The following is a 20,091-nucleotide window of genomic DNA, read 5'->3' on the forward strand; positions in this document are numbered from 1 at the left end:
CTGCCCTGTACTTCACAATTGTGTAAATTTTCGAATTCCGCGTAAGTTAACCAGAGAGAACAGACCGTTTCATGTACCCGCCTGCTTCTTCCAACACTCTACCGTTCACAGAATACAAAGTCTCTAATGTTAATTTTCTTGATCTTGACGTTTTTCATAGCCCACAATTATTGTTTTTATCCGAGCTTTGCACTGTTTTGACATAGTGTGGCACAATGTACAAAGTCTTCCCGTCTCAGTCTTTCCACATAGTTGTATATATGCAATCTAATTTTTTATTCCCCGTCAATATTTCTCGTGTTGTCTTATTTTACTCCTCCCCTTTTGTGTTCATTTCTCTTTGGCTACGTGTTTTTGCTCTTTTTATTTCTGAAAACTGTCTGTATTGTATTGTTTATTTTTATTGTTTTTTTTTGCGTGCGCATGCACAAAGACCTTACGGTTGTTCCTGGGCACGTTAAATAAATGATTGATTGATTTATTATTATTATTATTATTATTATTATTATTATTATTATTATTATTATTATTATTATTATTATTATTATTATTATTATTATTAGGGTTTAATGGTGCAAAGGCTACAATGACCATAGAGCGCCAAGGCAATGTAAAATGTGAATGCATCGGTGTGATCAATGACTATGGGTAAGTGTAACGTGGCTGGAAAGGGCCTAGAATGCACCGCACTAAATATGCGTAGAATATTGCCACGCCCGCTTCTTCTTTTATTTTGATGTATTCGGGTTTGACCAACAAGGGTGGTTATCAACGCTCAACGCTGACCGCGCCGCAGTGTTCGAGAAGCTTCGCGAGTGTAGTAGGTCGTTTTGTTAAGATTGCACGCAGGACGCGAATAGTCTAGATTATTCCAGTGCTTGCGCGACAACCAGTGATAAGACTGGAAAGTTGGATGCGTGATGTATAAAAAACGGTGCATCCCAGCCTTGAGCAGTTGATCGACGGTCGACGCTCTGTTCGCCGCTATCAGTGTATTGCTGCAGTTTGACTTTCAGTTTCCCGGCCACAAGTTCGGCCAACTAAACAGTTTCATGTCTGACGTGCTGACTGCTCTCTTCGTCGACGTCGCGACCACGTGACATCTGGTGGAGGTGCAGCTTCATGATCCGGACGCCACCGCGGGGTGCTGACCCAAGCCCAAGCCGCGACGAGGACGACGGCAAGGAAAACTCGGATCGTCGAACAAGCCGCAGGCAGAAGGGACTGCAGCCAGAGTACGGGCTCCTTCCCGAAAAAGCCAGGCAGCCGCAGATCCCAACATCCACCGCAGCGACGATGACCAACCCCATGCAGCCACCGACAGAGGCACGGCGTTTACTGCTGACCTAACTCAGGCAATACTGAGATACAGCCAAACAAGCCACCGCCGGACCACAGCGTACCACCCACAGACCAATGGCCTCAACGAGCGGCTAAACAAGACCATCGGTGACATGCTGGCCATGTATGTTGACGTCGAACACAAGACGTGGGATGCCACCCTTCCGTATGTGACCTTCGCATACAACACGGCCATGCAAGAAACGACGCAAATGACGCCGTACAAGCTGGTCTACGGAAGGAGCCCGGCAACGACGCTCGACGCAATACTACCAACCGCCACCGACCAAGACGATCTCGACGTTGCGGCCTACTTGCAACGCGCCGAAGCTCGACAGCTCGCCCGCCTGCGCATCAAGAACCAGCAGAGAACCGACAACAGTCACTATAATCTTCGACGACGCCACATGGAGTACCAACCCGGTGACCGTGTGTGGGTCTGTACGCCGATACGCCGACGTGGGCTCAGTGAAAAACTTCTTCATGGAAGTAAACAGCGCAAAAATCAAGACGACGCACACAGACGACGACACAGACGCACAAGACGACGCACAATGTGCATTGTGGACCCGTACCTCATCCCTAACTCAGAATTTGTTGTTACATTCCTATACAATGCCAACCCTGCATTGTCGTGCCGTAAGTGTAGACGTGAAGGATCTTTTTTATTCCCTCCCTCATGATCATCTGTTGCTGGCGGTTAAGGAGTGTATTACTATCGATAATGATGAACTTGCCTTCATAACTGACAGTGGCATCGCAACTGAGTCGTTTTTGGAGCTCCTGTTCTTTTATTTAGGGCCTATGTTTATATCCCACAGCGATGTGTTCTATGTTCAAAAGGCTGGCATATGCATAGGGCCTAGGGTTGCTCCTATCCTCAGCGATATCTTGCTGAGTAAAGTTGACAGAGCGTACTTGATAAGCTCGTTGCTAAAGTTTTTCGCTATGTCGATTATTTCATAGTTTTCTTTGATAATGACGCTCATGACGTCAAGGCCGCAGAAATTTTGAGCCATTTTGAGCAAAAAGGCCTTGGCCTCAAATTTACCTCTGAAATTTTGAAGGATGACTCAATGTAGTTCCTTGATTTAAACCTAGTGTTCACAATGAATCATGTTTGCTGGCAGTACGCACCCAGGTCGATAAAACCTTTGTTGAAGTACAGTTCAGGTCACACAAAGTTAGTAAAAAATGTCATTGCTCGTTCCTGCTTTCACTCTGCGTTGACCAAATCTTGTCATCATTTGGTGGCATCCAGTTTCGCTGGTCAGGTAACGAAATTGACGGAAGCTGGTTTTCCGCAAGAGGTGCTCTCAGCTACTTGCGAGAAGATACTAAAGAAAATAAAAAAGGCAGCGCCAACGAACCCAAGCCAGCCCAAGCAACAGGCAAGAAAGTGGCTGTAATACCATACATCCATGGTTTTACTCACCGACTCAAGAAGGTTGCCTACCACTATGATGCACGGGTTTTGATATCGGCGCGAAATAAGTTGAGCAGACTGTGTGTAAAGGTTGACCGCCGTGTAAAGGATAAAGAGGTTGATGCAAGGGTAGGATGCACTGTAAAGCATGCCCATATAGCTACGTGTCTTGCTGCTCCTGCGTTGTTAATTCAATACCTCTGTCATGTAACCGCGTTTACGTGGGCCAGACGGGGCGGTGCCTTAATGTGCGATTAAGGGAGCATCACAATTCATTGAAAGGCCCGGCAAGCTCACATTTATCACTGCATTGCCGCCAGTGTGAGTGTACGCCCGTTTTTTGGTTCCACTACAATTTTGTAGAAACACAGAAACCAGAAAGCACGGGAACTTGTTGAGGCCGCACACATCTCTAAACTGTCGCAAGCATGTGTCAGCCAGGCGTCGGTGACACTACATGATAAGGAATTTGCATATCTTGGAATAAGATGAGACATGTGGCATGTGTTTGGTTTTTGAGCGAGGGAGGAGGCAAATGTACTTTGCGCATGCACCGTTTCGGTGGTGCGATGTTTATATGTTTTCTCCTGATTAAAGAAGCTTAGTTGAAAGTCAGCGCCTGTTCTTGTCTTTTCTTCCTGTGTGCGTCGTCTTGATTTTTGCGCTGTTTGCTTCCATGGACCCATACCAACTGGCCCAGCTATCTACACTTCTGAAAAACTTCTTCGACGGTACTTCGGGCAGTACAAGGTGCTTCAACGTCTCGGAGCTCTTGACTACGAGGTCGACCCGGACGGCATTACGAACTCCCAGCGACGCCGCGCACGACCTGAAGTCGTCCATGTCGTGCGTCTTAAGTCGCTTTTTTTGCGCGTTAGCAAACCCGGGGACTCTACTTTTTCCTTTGTTATTGTAATTCATTTGTGTATGTACTTGTTCCTTTTTATTTTTTTTATTTTTTTCCCTGCTATGTTCTGTCGCAAGCGTCAGGACGATGCCTTTTCAGAGGGTGGCAATGCCACGCCCGCTTCTTCTTTTATTTTGATGTATTCGGGTTTGACCAACAAGGGCGGTTATCAACGCTCAACGCTGACCGCGCCGCAGTGTTCGAGAAGCTTCGCGAGTGTAGTAGATCGTTTTGTTAAGATTGCACGCAGGACGCGAATAGTCTAGAATATTCCAGTGCTTGCGCGACAACCGGTGATAAGACTGGAAAGTTCGATGCATGATGTATAAAAGACGGTGCATCCCAGCCATGAGCAGTTGATCGATGGTCGACGCTCGGTTCGCCGCTATCAGTGTATTGCTGCAGTTTGACTTTCAGTTTCCCGGCCACAAGTTCGGCCAAATAAACAGTTTCATCTCAGACGTGCTGACTGCTGTCTTTGTCGACGTCACGACGACGTGACTATATATATATATATATATATATATATATATATATATATATATATATATATATATATATATATATATATAATGAAATTATGACAGTGACATGGAATATGTGCAATGAATGTCAGATGATGGTATACGGTATCGTGAGCCGTGATGATAGAGTGCATGAGATATAAAAATTACACCATCTCCCGCTAAAGGGAACCATGTGTGGATGCGAAGCAGCGGGGAGATGGTTAGCTTGAGCGCGACATGGTGTAATTTTTTTTTTCTTGCGTTCTCGAGCCTGTGCCTTCAACTGGCGTAGAATCAGCATTGTCTTCCAGTCTCCATCTAGCTCCCGCTGCGTGGAACTGCCGGCGTCCGAGGTATTCGACTTCCGCAAATTCGCAAGATCATGTGCGTCTGCTTCTCTGCAGTCCATGCCATTGGTCTCGTCGTGGGATCCTTCAGCGAGGGAAGGGGAGCACGAGCGCCCCGCGTCTAGAGCCACAGAAGCAGAGGCGGCCATCGGCCGCTCGTGCCACGTCAAGACGCCGGACGCGTCGCTACTGCCTACTCGTCTCATGAGAGAATGAGGAGTGGAGAGGGTTTGCGCATGCGCAGTAAGGGTGCTCACGCCGCACACCGCCACCACCGGTTTAACTCCGCCATAAGATGCTTCGCATCTAAAATAAATGTCGCGTATAGCACTACAGTAGCTCAGGGACTACAGACGTATCTGGTGGCTTATCATTATGCTGCCTTGTTTGCACATCACCAGGGGTGCGCGAATCTTCGAAATTTCGAATAACGAATCGAATAGCATTCTATTCGATTGGGTACTCCAATCCCAGAGTGCATTTTTGAAATGCCGAATATTTTTTTTTCGAGCGGCGACGGGAAAAACAGGAAGGAATGAAATATTCCAACAGACCTTTTTCTTTGTATTACTCATTCAATTACCTACACTGATGCAGCGCAAGCTCTCACGGGACTATTGACACTAGAAGGGAAATCTGGGCTAGTTGGTTATAGTTCATTTTCGATCAGCTTCGTCGTTTTTGCGCTGTAAGCTGATCGAAAATATTGACACTATATTGATCACCGCATGAACGTGCTTTTGCTTAAAACTCCTGTGTCATCGAAGCGAAAGCTATATCGTTTTGTTTTCGCTTTTATTAAAAATAGTCACTTGCGTGTTGCTTTATGAATACAGGCTTTTCCGCTTCTATAAGATGTGTGCGAAAAAAGCAGGACAGCGCATTGAAAAACCTCGCCAGTCTTAGGATTAACGTAGTCGCATACGACACACGTAAGCCGGAACACTGGAAAGTAACACGAAATCATAGTGACTATGGAAAACAAGTGCTCTGATACCTGCTACCGTCACTGCTAAACAGCTTACAATAACAACAAAAAAATGGCGCTAACATCGCAAGCGTGTCATTGGAAGATTTTCGTGACATGTTTTTATGAAGATACTTTATGAAGGCTTTGCTCGAGTTCTGTATGGTGCCTTTTTTTTGTTTTTTTACGGCTGCGTCATTATTTTTTTTTTCTTGTTTTGATAGATTTGTTTCATCTCAGTAAAAATGTTTAATACAAAGAATTATTTTTAATTTACCGTTGTATAATCTACCACCAACTTGCATCAAGGACTTAACTATTTGAGGAAAGTACCTATTTTAAGGATAGTGCCTATTTGAGAAAGCAACAATTTGGGAGAGGCAAGGGCCCTGCCCTCCGCTCGCCCTCTTGGCTGCGCGATTGATTGTGAGCTTACCAGACACGTCGGCTACAATGACGCCCAAAGGGTATGCTATTGTCCTACGTGAGGTCGGTGCTGACATTAGAGCACAGATGTCAGTTTTATCGAAATGCACTGCACGCTCCGGTGCGATGATGTGCACATCATAAGAAGCGGTTTATGCCGTATTGTTCCGGGTTGAGCAATGATTTAGCATAGCTTGGCGAGTCATAGGAGTTAATAATATTTAATGCTTATTACATTATTACAAACGCCGATAGCGAGCACTGCAACCACAGTGGACGTTGGCGCGATATGACGCTATGGGCCTAGTGCGCTGCAGTTTTGACTGAACAAGTGGCGCCGCCCGCGGCGCGGCGCGTTTCTAGTCAGTCGCGGCTGAGAGCGGGTGCCTACGGGCGGAACCATAGCAACTCGAAAGGACGAAGCTAATTCGCGGTGAAACAGGTGTGTAACTATGTATTGTGGCGTGTATCGCTGTCGCAACAGCTACAGAAACACTGTCGTTAAGCTGCCAGAAATAAAATTATATGGATTTCTATGGAAGGCTCACGAGAACGAGCGATGACAGCGTCGGATAAGGACGGTGCGACGTGCGAGATAAACAGACGCTCTTAATTTTTTAATGCTTTCCTTGCTATTACTGTGCATATTTGCTCGTTGTGGTCATAAAGTCTGCCTTCTTTTTAGCCCGATGGAGGTCTTAGGCGGCTCGTGAAGCACCGAAACCGCATATGCAGTGCCCACTTCTTGCGCAATGATGAGAGAAGCTCGAAAGCCCTGCATTCTGCCTGTGTGTTCCGACACGTTTTCCTGCGTGCTATGGGAAGGTGACAGCGTGACCCTGCGACGAAGCGTTAAACATCCTCGTATCTAGAAGGGGACGCGGCGATGGCCAGAGCCACGCGCATGACAGGTCTGTGCAGGATGTGTGCTCGCACTTGTTGACAAACATATACAAGGCGGCAACGAGCTTGCTTACACCATCTTCAGCGTCCACCCTTGCATCTGCACCTTGCTCCCACAATGTGCAATTGGGTCTATAGACGGCTGGGAAAATGTGCAGAAATCATCGAAAAGTCCGAAGGGAACGAGCCAGCGTAAAAAAAAAGTGAGAGGAACGAACGTTTTTTCTCTTGCTTAGCCCAAACATCAACTAACACACGCAGACTGATTAATAGCGAGAAGCCCTGCTGAATAGCGAGAATGGATGGAAAAGTCAAATGTAGCTCTTCGCGTAATGGATGAGGGAAGAAAAAGCACGAGCCGAGCGTGCCGAGCGTTGGCGATGGTGCCGGATGGAGGCGCATCTCCGTCACAATGCCTTTAATTTAATGTAAATAATAGAAGACCTTCATAGAACTTTGATAACCTGAAGGCGGACGTCCTAGTCGACGCTCTTCACACACTTGCAACTGACTTCGAAGGGCCCCTTTGCTGACACAGTTTGCTCCCTGACGCCGCAAACATGGTTAGCGGCGTAAAGATCACTGCCGTGAAGAAGACTGCTTTTATTTTAAATAACTTTCTACGTATTCAGTTCCGCGGAATCGACACAATCACGAGCGCTGCTCGTTCCGCAATACCATTGCTCTGCTCCCACAGAGCGGCGTTCGCAGCATGCCGCGACGGGATCACGCGCGCGGCCGCTACTCGCGGCGCTGACTGTCCTAGCACCGCAGCGCCACCATACCAGCTGTCGAGGCCTATTCATGGTCTTTTAGTAAGCAGTTTCAGTCACTGGCGTAACTCTGTGGATGAGCAGTTCACTGTCACGCAGAATGCCTCGGTTCGATTGCGGCTCTAACCGTGATTTTCAATCTTTCGCTCCCTCTGATATTTCCTTCACCGGCAACGCTGCCAACGCCTGCCCCGCATTTTCTGCGGCACAAGCTCTATGACGCGATCGCGTAAAGATTTTGGAAAGTTTGTCATCGCCGTTCTTGCCTTGGTATAGACTGTGAATCACGTGTGGCACATACCAGCATTCCAAGGGCCGTAGTATACGGGTATGTGCCACACGTGACTGAAGGAAAGGGTTTCATGACGTGCGCGACAAAGATCTCACGCTGTTCATGTGATAACCTGTTCATCGTGTTCGTCAAACACCAATGCCCCAAATTTCGGCATGTGTCAAGTTAAGGAGATAATCACGAGAGTGCCGAGACGCAGACAGACAGATGTTCCAGGTATTTCAGACCCACCAGCACCGAGTGACATTCTTGTTTTAAATTCGAAGCATTTCTTAGCGAACCTCTGGCACTTTGAGCGTTTCGATCTACGTATCTATCTATCTATCTAGCCGCCTACGTCTGGGTCCTCTCATGATCGCCTCCTAAACTTCGTGTAGACCAAAAGTGGCATGAGAGGACAAGGGGATTTGATGAATACGACTGTCGGGTCATGACATGAATAACGTGAAAATCCTGTCGCGTACGTCGTCAAACCCGTTCCTCCAGACGCGTGTGGCACATACCCGTTTACCACGAGCCGCGGTGTACGGGTATGCGCCAAAGGTGATTGACAGTTTATATCTACCCAGGAACGGCGAGAACAGACATTGGTAACTTAAATGCGAGTACGTTAAGAAAAACCGACATCGGCAGCGTTGACCCGACGAATGGAAAGAATGAAAATTAGGATACCAGCAGGAATCGAACCCAAGCATTCTGCGTGGCACTCAGATATTCTACCTAAGAGCCACGCCAGGTCTATGAACTGGCTTGGAAAACAGCCTATGCAGGCGTAATGACGGTGCAACGACAATTGTGCTTATGGTGCTGGCGATCTAATTTTGCAAGAAAGCAATAAACACTACATGATACTCCTACGATGTGTACTCCTACGATACAGGCGTCATATCAGATTAACGTCGGTGGTTCCAGTGTTGGCTCCACTTTTATAGCAGTCTATAAACATTACATTTGTATTCCTATGATTCAGCAAGCTATATTGAAGCACTGCTCGACCCCAGACGAATACATTAACGAAAGTTACGTATGATACTTCTTCGGCTTACTGGGAGCGCGGTACACACAACAGACGAAGGAAGAACCACAGAACACGAGGAAAAAAACGAGGTAAAACGAGGAATTGTACTGTCATACTTACGTTCAGCCCTTGATAAAAGCTGCCTTCATATGCTGCACTATGGCTTCGTTGCGCAGGTAGAACGATTATTAGCTGCTGGATACCCTTCGTCTTTAATTGCATCGGTATGTGAAAGGCTCTTGCAGATGGTGAAAAAATGTGAAAAACGTAGATGCATATCTTCAGGACACACCGAAAAAAACAAAAGAGCGGCAGTAATCCCTTACGTTCATAAAATGGCCCACTGACTGAAAAATGTTGGAAACCGGTTTGGTGTCCGCGTTGTTTTCTCTGCGCCCAATAAACTGGGCAGTATATGTGCTATGGTACATAGGAGGGCACAGGGAGTGTGTAAAGGGAGGAGATGCCTCCAAAAACATGTTAAGCAGTATGTCAAGTGCGTCACAGGAGTGGTATACAAGATACCCCTGTCTTGCGGTCGCATGTACATCGGCCAAACTGGCCGATGTGTAAATATACGCCTCAGGGAGCATAGAATCTCTTTGAAAAGTAGCCCATATTCCCACTTAGCATCGCATTGCGATACATGCAAATGTCACCCGCTGTTCGAAAAAACAGTTATTCTGTTCCGGCATCCCCTTCAAACTACACGCGAAATTTCGGAAGCGTATCACATTTCCAGGAATGCAGACCAGTGTATAAGCCATCCTTCATTATCACTACATGACTGTGAATTTAACTACATAGATAGTTCTTAGACAAGTGCCTCGATAAAGTGCGCCGCGTGCTGCTCGTGCTGTAATCTTTTCTTTTGTTTGACATGCGCACCTTTGTGTATAAATGTGTCCTTCTAATGTGTGATTAAACCAGTTGTTAGTGAGCGCTCGTGTTCTGTGGTTCTTCCTTCGTCTGTTGTGTGTACCGCGCTCCCAGTAAGCCGAAGAAGTATCAATTACCAACTAGCCCACCTTTCGATACTTTTGCTACGTATGATATTCACATCATCGCACCGTAAAGTACATTTAGTCCGCCAGAACAACGTAGTGTTCTCTTCATTTCTTACTAGGCTGGGCGATCGCCTCAGGCTGACCGATGATGATGCCAGATTGATTGACAGCCGCTTTGTAGACTAGGCTACGTAGGCCACATACGCCCAGGTAGTCTACGAATACGGCAAGCACTATTCACTGATGTTCTACGTAGCACTATCCAGGCCTACAATCCTCGACGGCCTATACCTCACCAACGCGAAGGGTGACTTCAGGTTCCGACGTGTCGCCGGCTCTATCGACATCTAATTCGTCGACGAAGTGACCGATGCATCCACGATTTCCAACAACTGTACTATGCCTCATACTTCTCACCACGATCACGACCGGATCCAGTAACAAGTCATGACCAGCTGCTGGTGCTCACTGACCACGGTGATGATGACCATGTTCGAGAACTGTCAAGAACCTCTTCCACACACGCACACGGGTTCGTGAAACGTGCGCGCGTTCTCCATCATTAGGGCCAAGTATAAGCACCACATATCAGCTTACCCCTTCTGTTGTTGCCACGTTGCTGTTGGCAGGGTTAGCCAACTGTAAACAACTGGTTAAATAACACACATGCGGCTCTTCAGCATATATGTGTGCGTACAAAATTTATAGATCTTTAGCGTCATTTTGTAACGTTTCGCTCAGTAACGAAAATTACGTCACATTTACCTTCCAGCCGCATGTTTCGCATAACATCGATTCCCACGGTACGTGGGATCTGCCGAATTTTTTTTTCCCTGGTGCTTCTGTTATTGTGGTAGGTCAATTACTGTTGGCGCCGCTTGACCGTACTGGCACTGCGAAGCGTTTTGTTCAGTTTGAAGGCCACCGCGCAAATCTACTTTCACGTCAATATAACACATGGATGCACAATGTATTGTCCGCAAAGTCAAGTCAAGATGCGATGCTGTAAGTACCTGTGTTGCATATGCGCTCACTATATCAGATACAAATGTAAGGGATGTTATCATGTGGCAGAAAAAAACGTCTGCATGATCGAACGCTCCATAAAGCTCCTTTTAAATTAGCATGCCCCATTTACACGGCTTTCGGAAGAAACTAATCGTTTAATAAACCTTCATTTCAGTCTTCAGGATCCATTTTTCAATGTTTTCTACACCACCGGGGCGCGCAAGTGGCTCGAAATATAAATCACGCGCCTCTATTAAAGTCTGCGGCGCGTCCGCGGGACCCGGGGCGAAAAATGGTGCCGTGCACAGCGCACGCCCGCGGCGGGCGAGGAGAATCGAGGAAGAAACGCGCGCGCGGAGGAGAGTGTCGTCACTTTCCTAGATCAAGGGGCGTCAACGTCGCATACGTTAACAACGACGAAATGCTGCGGAGGGCCACGTTGATATGCTTTACCGAGGCGTGGAACAGCCGCATGCAAATCGACTTTTCAAAAATTTCGCAAATTTTTTCCTTCCTCCCTGTGACAATGCCCGCATTACTACTGTCAATAAGAATGGTTTATTATGCCGAAGCGTTCTGATGTTTCAAATTAATGATTGTGATGTTGTTTCTTATGTTTTGTGTAATTCAATATAATTCGCAGATTATTGTTTTTCTTTCAGGTACCTTGTGTACTGGTGTATCTATTGTCAATTGCGTTATATTGTGACCCATGTCCACCTCCGCCTACGCATGGCGATGTAGGTGAAATGTAAATAAAAAAAACTAACAGGGTCCCTTATGCACTTACCTAAGATGACTCGAAGGCTAAAGCCGTCTTCTTTTTCTTCTCAGTCCATGTATTGATCTTGCCCCGCCACCCTCCGAAAGCTTTGTGCACCTAGCGTGGTTTCATATTGCCTCCAAGATCAGAGGCATCTCACATGTTATTGCACTGCCTCCCTGATCTGCCGACTTTTGAGCAAGCTACGACGCCATGGAATGACGGCATCACGTGACTTCACGTCGCGTCACGTGACTTAACGCCAAAATTTTTGACTTCATGATCACGTCACAAATTTTTTGCTTATTCCACTAAGATGTTCCAACCAGCCCCAAACACAAGCTCTTCTGAATGCATTTCAGGCTCCGACCATGTTCGTATGCAGCGAATTAGCCTGCGCAGACGTCTGACAGAGCTCCTGCAGTGCCAATGGAAAAGTTAAACACACGATATTGTTCTCCAAAAAGCCGAAAACCGCGGTAATGTATACGGTGTCTAGCAAATGTGGTCTTAAGCATGATGCGTCAGTTTCCGAAAAACTGCCACCTCGCTACATGCTGCGCAGTAGTAAAATTCGAAGGGCGAACAGTGAGGGAACATGACGCGCCCAGTTTATTCCTCGCTTTCTTATCAAAGTGTGCGCCAAGGCGTGATTGCGCCCGATAGCAACGAGCTGCCGCTCCTCGGCCGGGCTAGAGTGTACTATAGAACAGGGGAGTGCTCGGAACGGCCGCAGCACCAATGCACAGAAAATGAAGACCAAACAGAGTCAAGCCGCTTGTGGCGTTGAGATCGGTAGTCTGCAGTGTGTCGTCGTTTGAGAGTCGCGCGCGGCTCCGCCAATGTGGTGCAGGGGTAAAATGCCCACTTCCCACTCAAACGGCCAAGGTTTGAAGCGCAGCTGTAGATGGTGGGTTTTTATTTTCTTGCGATAGCAATTATATGGACACTCTCGGTTGATATGTCCAGGGTATATATATATATATATACATATATATATATATATATATATATATATATATATATATATATATATATATATATATATATATATATAAAGGCACAAAGCAAAATAAAGCAAAAAAAATTCTGAAGTACCCGACCGCGGATTCGAACCAGCAACCCCTCGTTCCCCAGCGCGCTGCGCTAGACAACTCAGCCACATGCCATATATGCGCCGGCGAAATAACGGCGAGCTACTAATATACGCCTTCTGGTAAGCGAATCTCGGAGGAGAGTGAGCGTGTTTTCTATCACGCAACGCTCCTAATTTTCTTTCAGTTTGAATACTGCCATTGAGACGCACGAAAAGTGGTCATTTTCTGTGCCCAGTCGGGATGTGGAAGGAAAAAACAAGAAAGAACACCGGGAATACCTGGCATTAGACGCCCCCGTGTGGCTGGAGACGCAACGGGTAACTCCACGCGCCGCAGTTTAAAAGAAAAAGAAATATCTAACGGCGTCTGATTCTCCATTGTCGACAATTGCAGACGCACGCTCCTAATTTTTTTTTTTCGTGGAAGTAAAAAAAAGACAAAGAACACCGGGCACACCTTACATCGGACGCCCCCTGTACTGGGAGACGCAGAGGGTCACTCCACGCGCCGCAGTTTGAAAGAAGGAATATCTAAGAGCGTCTAAATTCTAAATTTCCCCACCTATAACCGGGTACGAGCCAAGAACTAAGGGTCAAGCAAGCAAGCAAGCGTCTGATTCTCCATTGTCGACACTTGCAGCGTGTTGATCAAGCACATAGGCGTTACAACTGTGACAGTTGTTCGTTCACGCTTGCCCTGTGCATGCGTTCATTAGGACGTCCTTCTTTGTTCTTTCAGAAGCCACGGATGTGGCTATTTCGCACAAAGAAATCACAAGGGGAGGGTTAAGGGGGGTTAAGGGTTAAGGGGATTTCTTTGTGATTTCCTTGTGATTTCTTTGCGCGAAATAGCCACATCCGTGGCTTCTGAAAGAACATGAACCGACTAGCCCAACAACGTGTGCTTCTGGAGTCCTTCTTTGTGCTTCAGCGGCACGCTGCAAGTATCGAGCTGCTTCTGGTTCTTCATGTAACATTTCGATTTCTTGCTATCGCATTCATTGCTTCGCCCTTGCGGCGAAACTGTGACTTTTTAGTGTCACTTATTACAGCTGTATTCGTTTTCTTTTGTTTCTCAAAACTAGCTTCAGTTGCTGCGTATTGCTACAAAAAGTAACGTGAAATGTGAAGTAAAATAGATTAAATTTGAGAGTGAGAGTAATTATATACAACGCCACCGCACGACATTCAACAAAAACGTAATGTATGCTCCGAGATTTTTGCAAATACGAGAAATCTCGGAGGCCATACATTACGTTTTATTTTTAATGACGTGCGTCGGCGTTGCTAACAATTACGCTCAGTGTCAAACTTCATCTATTTCACTTCACATTTCACGTTACTTTTTGTAGCAATACGCAGCAACTGAAGCTACTTTTAAGAAACAAAGGAAAGCAATACATCTTGACTTTTGCGCTACGAAAGACGAACACATCAGAGAAGAGACAGGACAGGCGCTACTAACGACTAGTTTATTGCAAAGGTTGCAATGAAATATATATATACGAGCGCCTATATAAGAGCGAGATTACGTTTTTTGATGTCACATGTCCTTAGCCTGATAAGTGTTGTTTTGATATGCGCTCGGTACGTCTGCGCATCGCTGTGTTATACATTTCTCCCCAACTCGCCAACGCACCAATTCGTCAAAGAGCAACTCGTCCAAGTACTCACCAACTCGCCCAAGAACAAGTTCTTATTCAGCTATAACAAGTTACACTAAAAAATAAAAACGCTTCATCTACAGCTGCGATTTGAACCCGGGCCATTCCAGTGGGAAGTGGGCATTCTACCTCTGCACCACTCTGGTGGAGCCGCACGCAATCCTTAACATTGCAGATTACCGATCGCTGCGCCTCAAGTCGCTTCACCCTGTTTGCGCTTCACTTTTCGAAGCTCGTTCCGAGCACCTCCCTGTTCTAGTACACTCTAGCCGGGCGTTGCGGCCTCGGAACTTTTGACACCCCTGAACTATTCTAGCTCTCTATATTTTTGAGTCGCGCGTTCTGAAAGACTGGCCTTTCCACCAGGGGCGTATCCAAGGGGGGGGGGGGTTCAAACTCCCTCCCCGAAAATTTTCAATTTTGCTTGCGTACACGCACACATACAAACGCACGCACGAACAGACACAAAGTATGGTTGATTACCCCTTCCCCCCCCCCCCCCGAAAAAAATTTCTGGCTACGCCCCTGCTTTCCACTATAGCTGTTTCCGCGACTACAGCTCACTGTACTGTAGAGTGTACTAGAAGCTCCTCCTAGTACACTAACCTTGCCACGACGTCGGCGTCCCAGTGTTGCTGGTCATGGCCGGATTGGGAAGATGCGTGGAGAAGGAACGCCTGCGCATCTTTCCAGTCCGGCCATGCTGGAACACACCAAGATTTGCGCTCCGCTGAGGCGGCCTTTAGCATTGACTAAACAAATTGGAAAGAAGCGGCCACGCCTCTCTGTTTTAGCTCTTCACTTAAAAATGATGTGATGATTCAACATTTATTTCATAGAATACAGGTGTTCCAGTAAACTTTTTAAGGTATGCTCTCCAACCCAGGCGTTCTTTACCGTTCCTTGCGTACATACGGCTCCTTGCGCAAGGATTGGCGAAGGGAGTGTTCAGAGAGCGCTTCCTTCCTCCATTGGTAATTCGCGGTGAGGAGCCTTCAAGTAAGGTGAATAAGCACTCGAGGGAAAGGAACAGTGGCGTAGCCAGGAATTTTGTTCGGGGGGGGCTCACGTTGCAGCGCGACCTCCTCATTGAATTTTTAGAACGACTAAGTATATGAATAACATTTATTTATTTATTTATTTATTTATTTATTTATTTATTTATTTATTTATTTATTTATTTATTTATTTATTTATTATATCCTCAAAGGTCCCATATGGGACTTTACATGAGGGGTGCGCGTCATAAAATGGCGGTATCGATGAAGGTGTATGTTAGGATGTGGTTGAGTCTGCTTCCTGGATGGCATTTTTGAAGCGCGCAAAATCGCGGATGACTGCTGCTTCGTTCGGAAGGTCATTCCAGTCTCGGGTGGTGCGCAAAAAGGGCTGCTGAAATGAGGTGGTGTGGGCACATGGCGGAATCACAGCATTTGGATGACTTGTGCGATGACCTCGATGGACCGGCTGGATGAGGTGGTTGTCACGCGGGGTTGAATAAAAGAATCTGTGAAAAAGGCAGAGACGTGCAATACGACGACGAAGAGCGAGGGTAGAAAGATTTAACTGGGATTTGAGGGCGGAGACGCTCGAGTAGCGGGAATAATCTGAAACAATGAATCTGGTTGCTCGGTTCTGTACTGACTCAAGTATTTCGATATGATTAGTTTGGTGGGGGTCAAAGACAGCAGCGGCATACTCAAGTTTTGGTCTGACAATGGTGTTATAAGCGAGTAGTTTAACGGAAGGTGGTGTCATGGAAATGTTACGGCGTGTGTACCCGAGAGCGCGGTTATCGGAGTGAATTATGTGATTTATATGGTCGCCCCAAGATAGGTTACTCGAAAGATGGACACGCAGGTATTTAATCGAGTCAGTAGCAGCTATATGACAGTTGCTGATTGTGTAAGTAGCCGGCGTGTGGTTTCGGCGACGATGGAAAGAAATTAGTAATGTTTTTTTCGCATTAAGGGACATCAACCAGGTGGTACACCACTGCTGAATGCGTGAGAGGTCATGCTGTATATAGAGGAGACATCAGTGGGGTTATTTATAGGGCGGTAGAGGACACAATCATCAGCAAAAAGACGGATGTTAGATTCAACGGAAAGCGGAATATCGTTAATGTATATTAGGAATAAAAGAGGCCCTAGGACGATACCCTGGGGCACGCTGGACAAGACATGCGAGAGGTCCGAGGAGTGATCATTAACATGCACGAATTGTTTACGGTTTGTTAGGAATGCTTTAATCCAGTTAAAAACATGCCGATGAAGGTTTAGACGCGAGGTTTTTTGAAGGAGACGGGAGTGAGGTACCATATCGAAGGCTTTTTTCAAAATCTAAGAACAGTGTGTCAATTGGGATGTTACGGTCCATATGAAGGTGAATGTCGTGCAGGAATAATGTTAGTTGGGTCTCGCATGAGTGATCTTTACGAAAGCCATGTTGGTTTGGGTGAAAGAAGTTTACGGATGATAAAAATGTAGCAACATGAGAAAAGATGACGTGTTCCATGATCTTTGAACAAACACTAGTGAGCGAGATTGGTCGGTAGTAACGTGCAAATGAGCGGTCACCTTTCTTGAAGAACGGAAAGACCTTCCCAACTCTCCAGTCTAATGGGACTTCACCTGTGTCGGGTGACTGCTGAAAAATGATTGACAATATGGAACTACATACATGTTTAGTATTTTTCAGAATTTTGGCGTTTATGCCATCTATACCGCATGACGAAGAGTTCTTTAATTGGTTAATAACTTTTACAATTCCCTCTGAATTGAATGTAATCTTTGGCATTGGCGGAAAAGCAAAATGCGGAAAATCAGGAAGTTCGTTGTTAGGTTCGTTAGTAAAGACTGAACAAAATGCAGAGTTGACGGATGGAACGTCGCAGTCGGCAACGGGGGATCCAGAAGTGTCACAAAGAGAGACTGTGGTTTTGTCGTCCGGTTTCATAATTTTCCAAAAGCGGCGTGGGTATGTACATGTATTACCATGTACATACATTGTCACTGGTATTACCATTAATATGTATTACCAGTGACAATTTGTATTAGATGCTGCAAATCACTTCTTGAATGCTGCCCTCTGTTAAGAACGAGTAATAAATGTGTTTTTTCGTAAAAATATTATGTTGGCATGCCCGCAAAATCTTTCCAGGAATAACTGTCTTCAATCTTTTCAATATTTGTGTTTGTGTGTGTGTGTAACAGGTACGGCAAATATCACGTAAACTTCGGAACTGCATCAGCTTTGAACTGAAGAGGTGCCCGATAACAAAAAAATGAAGTCCACGAAATAACCAGGATTTTAATGCAGATTGTTTACGCAAAATGTTAATCTTTTTGCACAAATGATGCGGCCAGGGAAAAGCAAGAATGGGAAAGTACACCTCGAATACGGGCAAAATATAAGTCACCGGAAACAGTGCGCAGTATGCTTACGCAAAACTTCACAAATGTACATTTAAATATACAATCAATAAACGGAACTAAGCAATGATCACTATACATAATGGCCAACTGATATGTCATTGGGCCAAGCTGCTGTCTCGGACGCACCATGTAAACAGAACTATAAAGGAAGAGCGCAGAAATAACGAAAGAAACTACTTCAAAACTGTTTTAAAAGTGCGAACCACTATTGTGCACTCAATTTAAAGGAAGGTTGCCGCTTCTAGTTCAAAAAGCAATGAAGAACAAAAACGACAAATGAAAGTAACAAACAATGCTGTTAGTACGGCTTCTCAATAGTTGAATTTGTTTGGTAACGCCGCGTATGCCGACCTCTCAGTGAACAAGGTGAAGCTGTCGATTGGCTGGTAATGTCCACCTGATGCCCGTATTCTTATGTTTATATTAGGTCACAGTGTTAACTGCTGAAAGGTACAAAATCCTCACGGCTTTAAAAGGTGGTGAACAATAATATTGCGTCAGAATTACGGGCTGATTGACCTGAACTCTGCAACAGTAGTGTCTTTTCCTTTCGTTTGCGCTGATTTTTGTCCTGCTCGGTATCAAAGGACAACGTTGACCCGGCGAGGAAGCTTAGCGAAGCGGTCAATGACTTCCGACACGCTGATGTCGACATTTCTGTGGGCGTACAGAAGTGCCTGGCCAACCATGCGTTCCTCAGACATCGTGGAGCGTAAGTAGTTCTTAAGTAACCTCATGCTTGAAAACGTTCCCTCTGCGCTGGCAGTGGTCACTGGAAGGGTGACTAGAATCCGGAGTAGCTTGTACACATTCGCACAGAACCTGCTGTCGCAATGAGAGAGGGCATCGGTTCCTGTACCGGGGCTCTGGTTTGCTGCTTTGTTCGCCCACTTTGTCCACCATAGTCGCAGTTCTCCAAAACCAGCCCTCGTTTCGACGTCATGCGCAAAAACGGTCAGGAGATTTTCTGCTCCTTTCTCCCGATCATCTTGCATTGGTGGTATTGCGGATGATACAATTAATGAAAAGTCCTTTAGAAGTGTCCTGTGCTGTTCGAACCGTTGGTTTAACTGGGCTAGTACGTGGTTCATGAACGGAATGAACAGGGTTCTGCGAAAATATTCTTCCGCACTTTCGAATGCATTGCTCCCAAGGTTTTGCTTCCGGACACCGGCTCGACGGCTGGTGATCTCCACATTCAGTTTTTCTGCCAATGCCTGCATTTGTGCAAATATTTTTGAGAAAGAAACATTCGTGTTCTTGCGGTCACTTTCAATTGTCTGCTGTATCACTTCTATGTCGTCAATGGCAGCGCTCATGTCGATACTCCTCGTCTGCAGCTTATCTGACAGGCAAAGTCAGTGCTAAGACGTGTTCCGTCACATGCAGGCTTACAAGGAACGCTGGTGAAAAGAGTGCCAACATTAGACTGTTTGCCTGCACTGGACTTTCGCCATTTCCGTTAAACTTAGTCTCCTCTAGTGCTGCGATCAACGGCTGAAAGAGGCTCACAAATGAAAGCACTGCATCGTGCTTCTCGGCCCAGCGCGTTTCGCATAGTCCCAAAAGGCGCTGCCTTGTAGGCTCAGGACAGCTCAAACTTATCACTTTTCGCAAAACGTGTGAGCGGCTAGAAGATTTACGGAAAAAGGCTGACGTCGCCTTCAGAGTCCCAAAACAGTTTCGAATGTCTGTGATGGAGCATGCTGCACACACAACTAGATAAAGGGAGTGACACGCGCAGTGAATACATAGAGTGCGGCTGGATATTTCTCACGGACAGCAGCTTGAACACCATTCGTTTTGTCGGCCATCGAACTTGCACCACCGTAGCCTTGACCACGGAGATGCTGCATGTTAATTCCCATTTCTATAAGGAGCCTTATGATGGTGTCGGCCAGGGCCCGGCCATTTGGTCGTGAATTGGCACAAAGCCTAAGAACACTTCTTCGATTCCGTTCGCATCCTTATTAAGGTACCTTGCACAAACAGTAAGCTGCTCGATACCCGCAACATCCGTCGTTTCATCAGCAAGTACGGAGAAGCAGCCTGCAGCGTTTACTTTTGCGACTAGGCTTTCCTTGATGATTGCAGCAGAGATTTCTATAATGTGGTTTTGTACATATAAACTAAAATATGAGGCCTTATTTGGGCAACTTTCCAAATGCTTTTTTTTTATCTGTGTCGCCACAATCCGCGCGCATGCGAAG

At 46.1% G+C, this 20,091-nt stretch overlaps 1 protein-coding gene across 1 annotated transcript in view; it reads right to left on the bottom strand.

Annotated features, from left to right (window-relative positions):
* The window catches only part of LOC119384104 (uncharacterized), a 286,696-nt gene that overhangs the window by 58,356 nt on the left and 208,249 nt on the right, over positions 1–20,091 (bottom strand). The window lies entirely within an intron of this gene.

This window comes from Rhipicephalus sanguineus, chromosome 2 (assembly GCF_013339695.2).
Source record: "Rhipicephalus sanguineus isolate Rsan-2018 chromosome 2, BIME_Rsan_1.4, whole genome shotgun sequence".
Taxonomy (NCBI): Eukaryota; Metazoa; Arthropoda; class Arachnida; order Ixodida; family Ixodidae; genus Rhipicephalus; species Rhipicephalus sanguineus.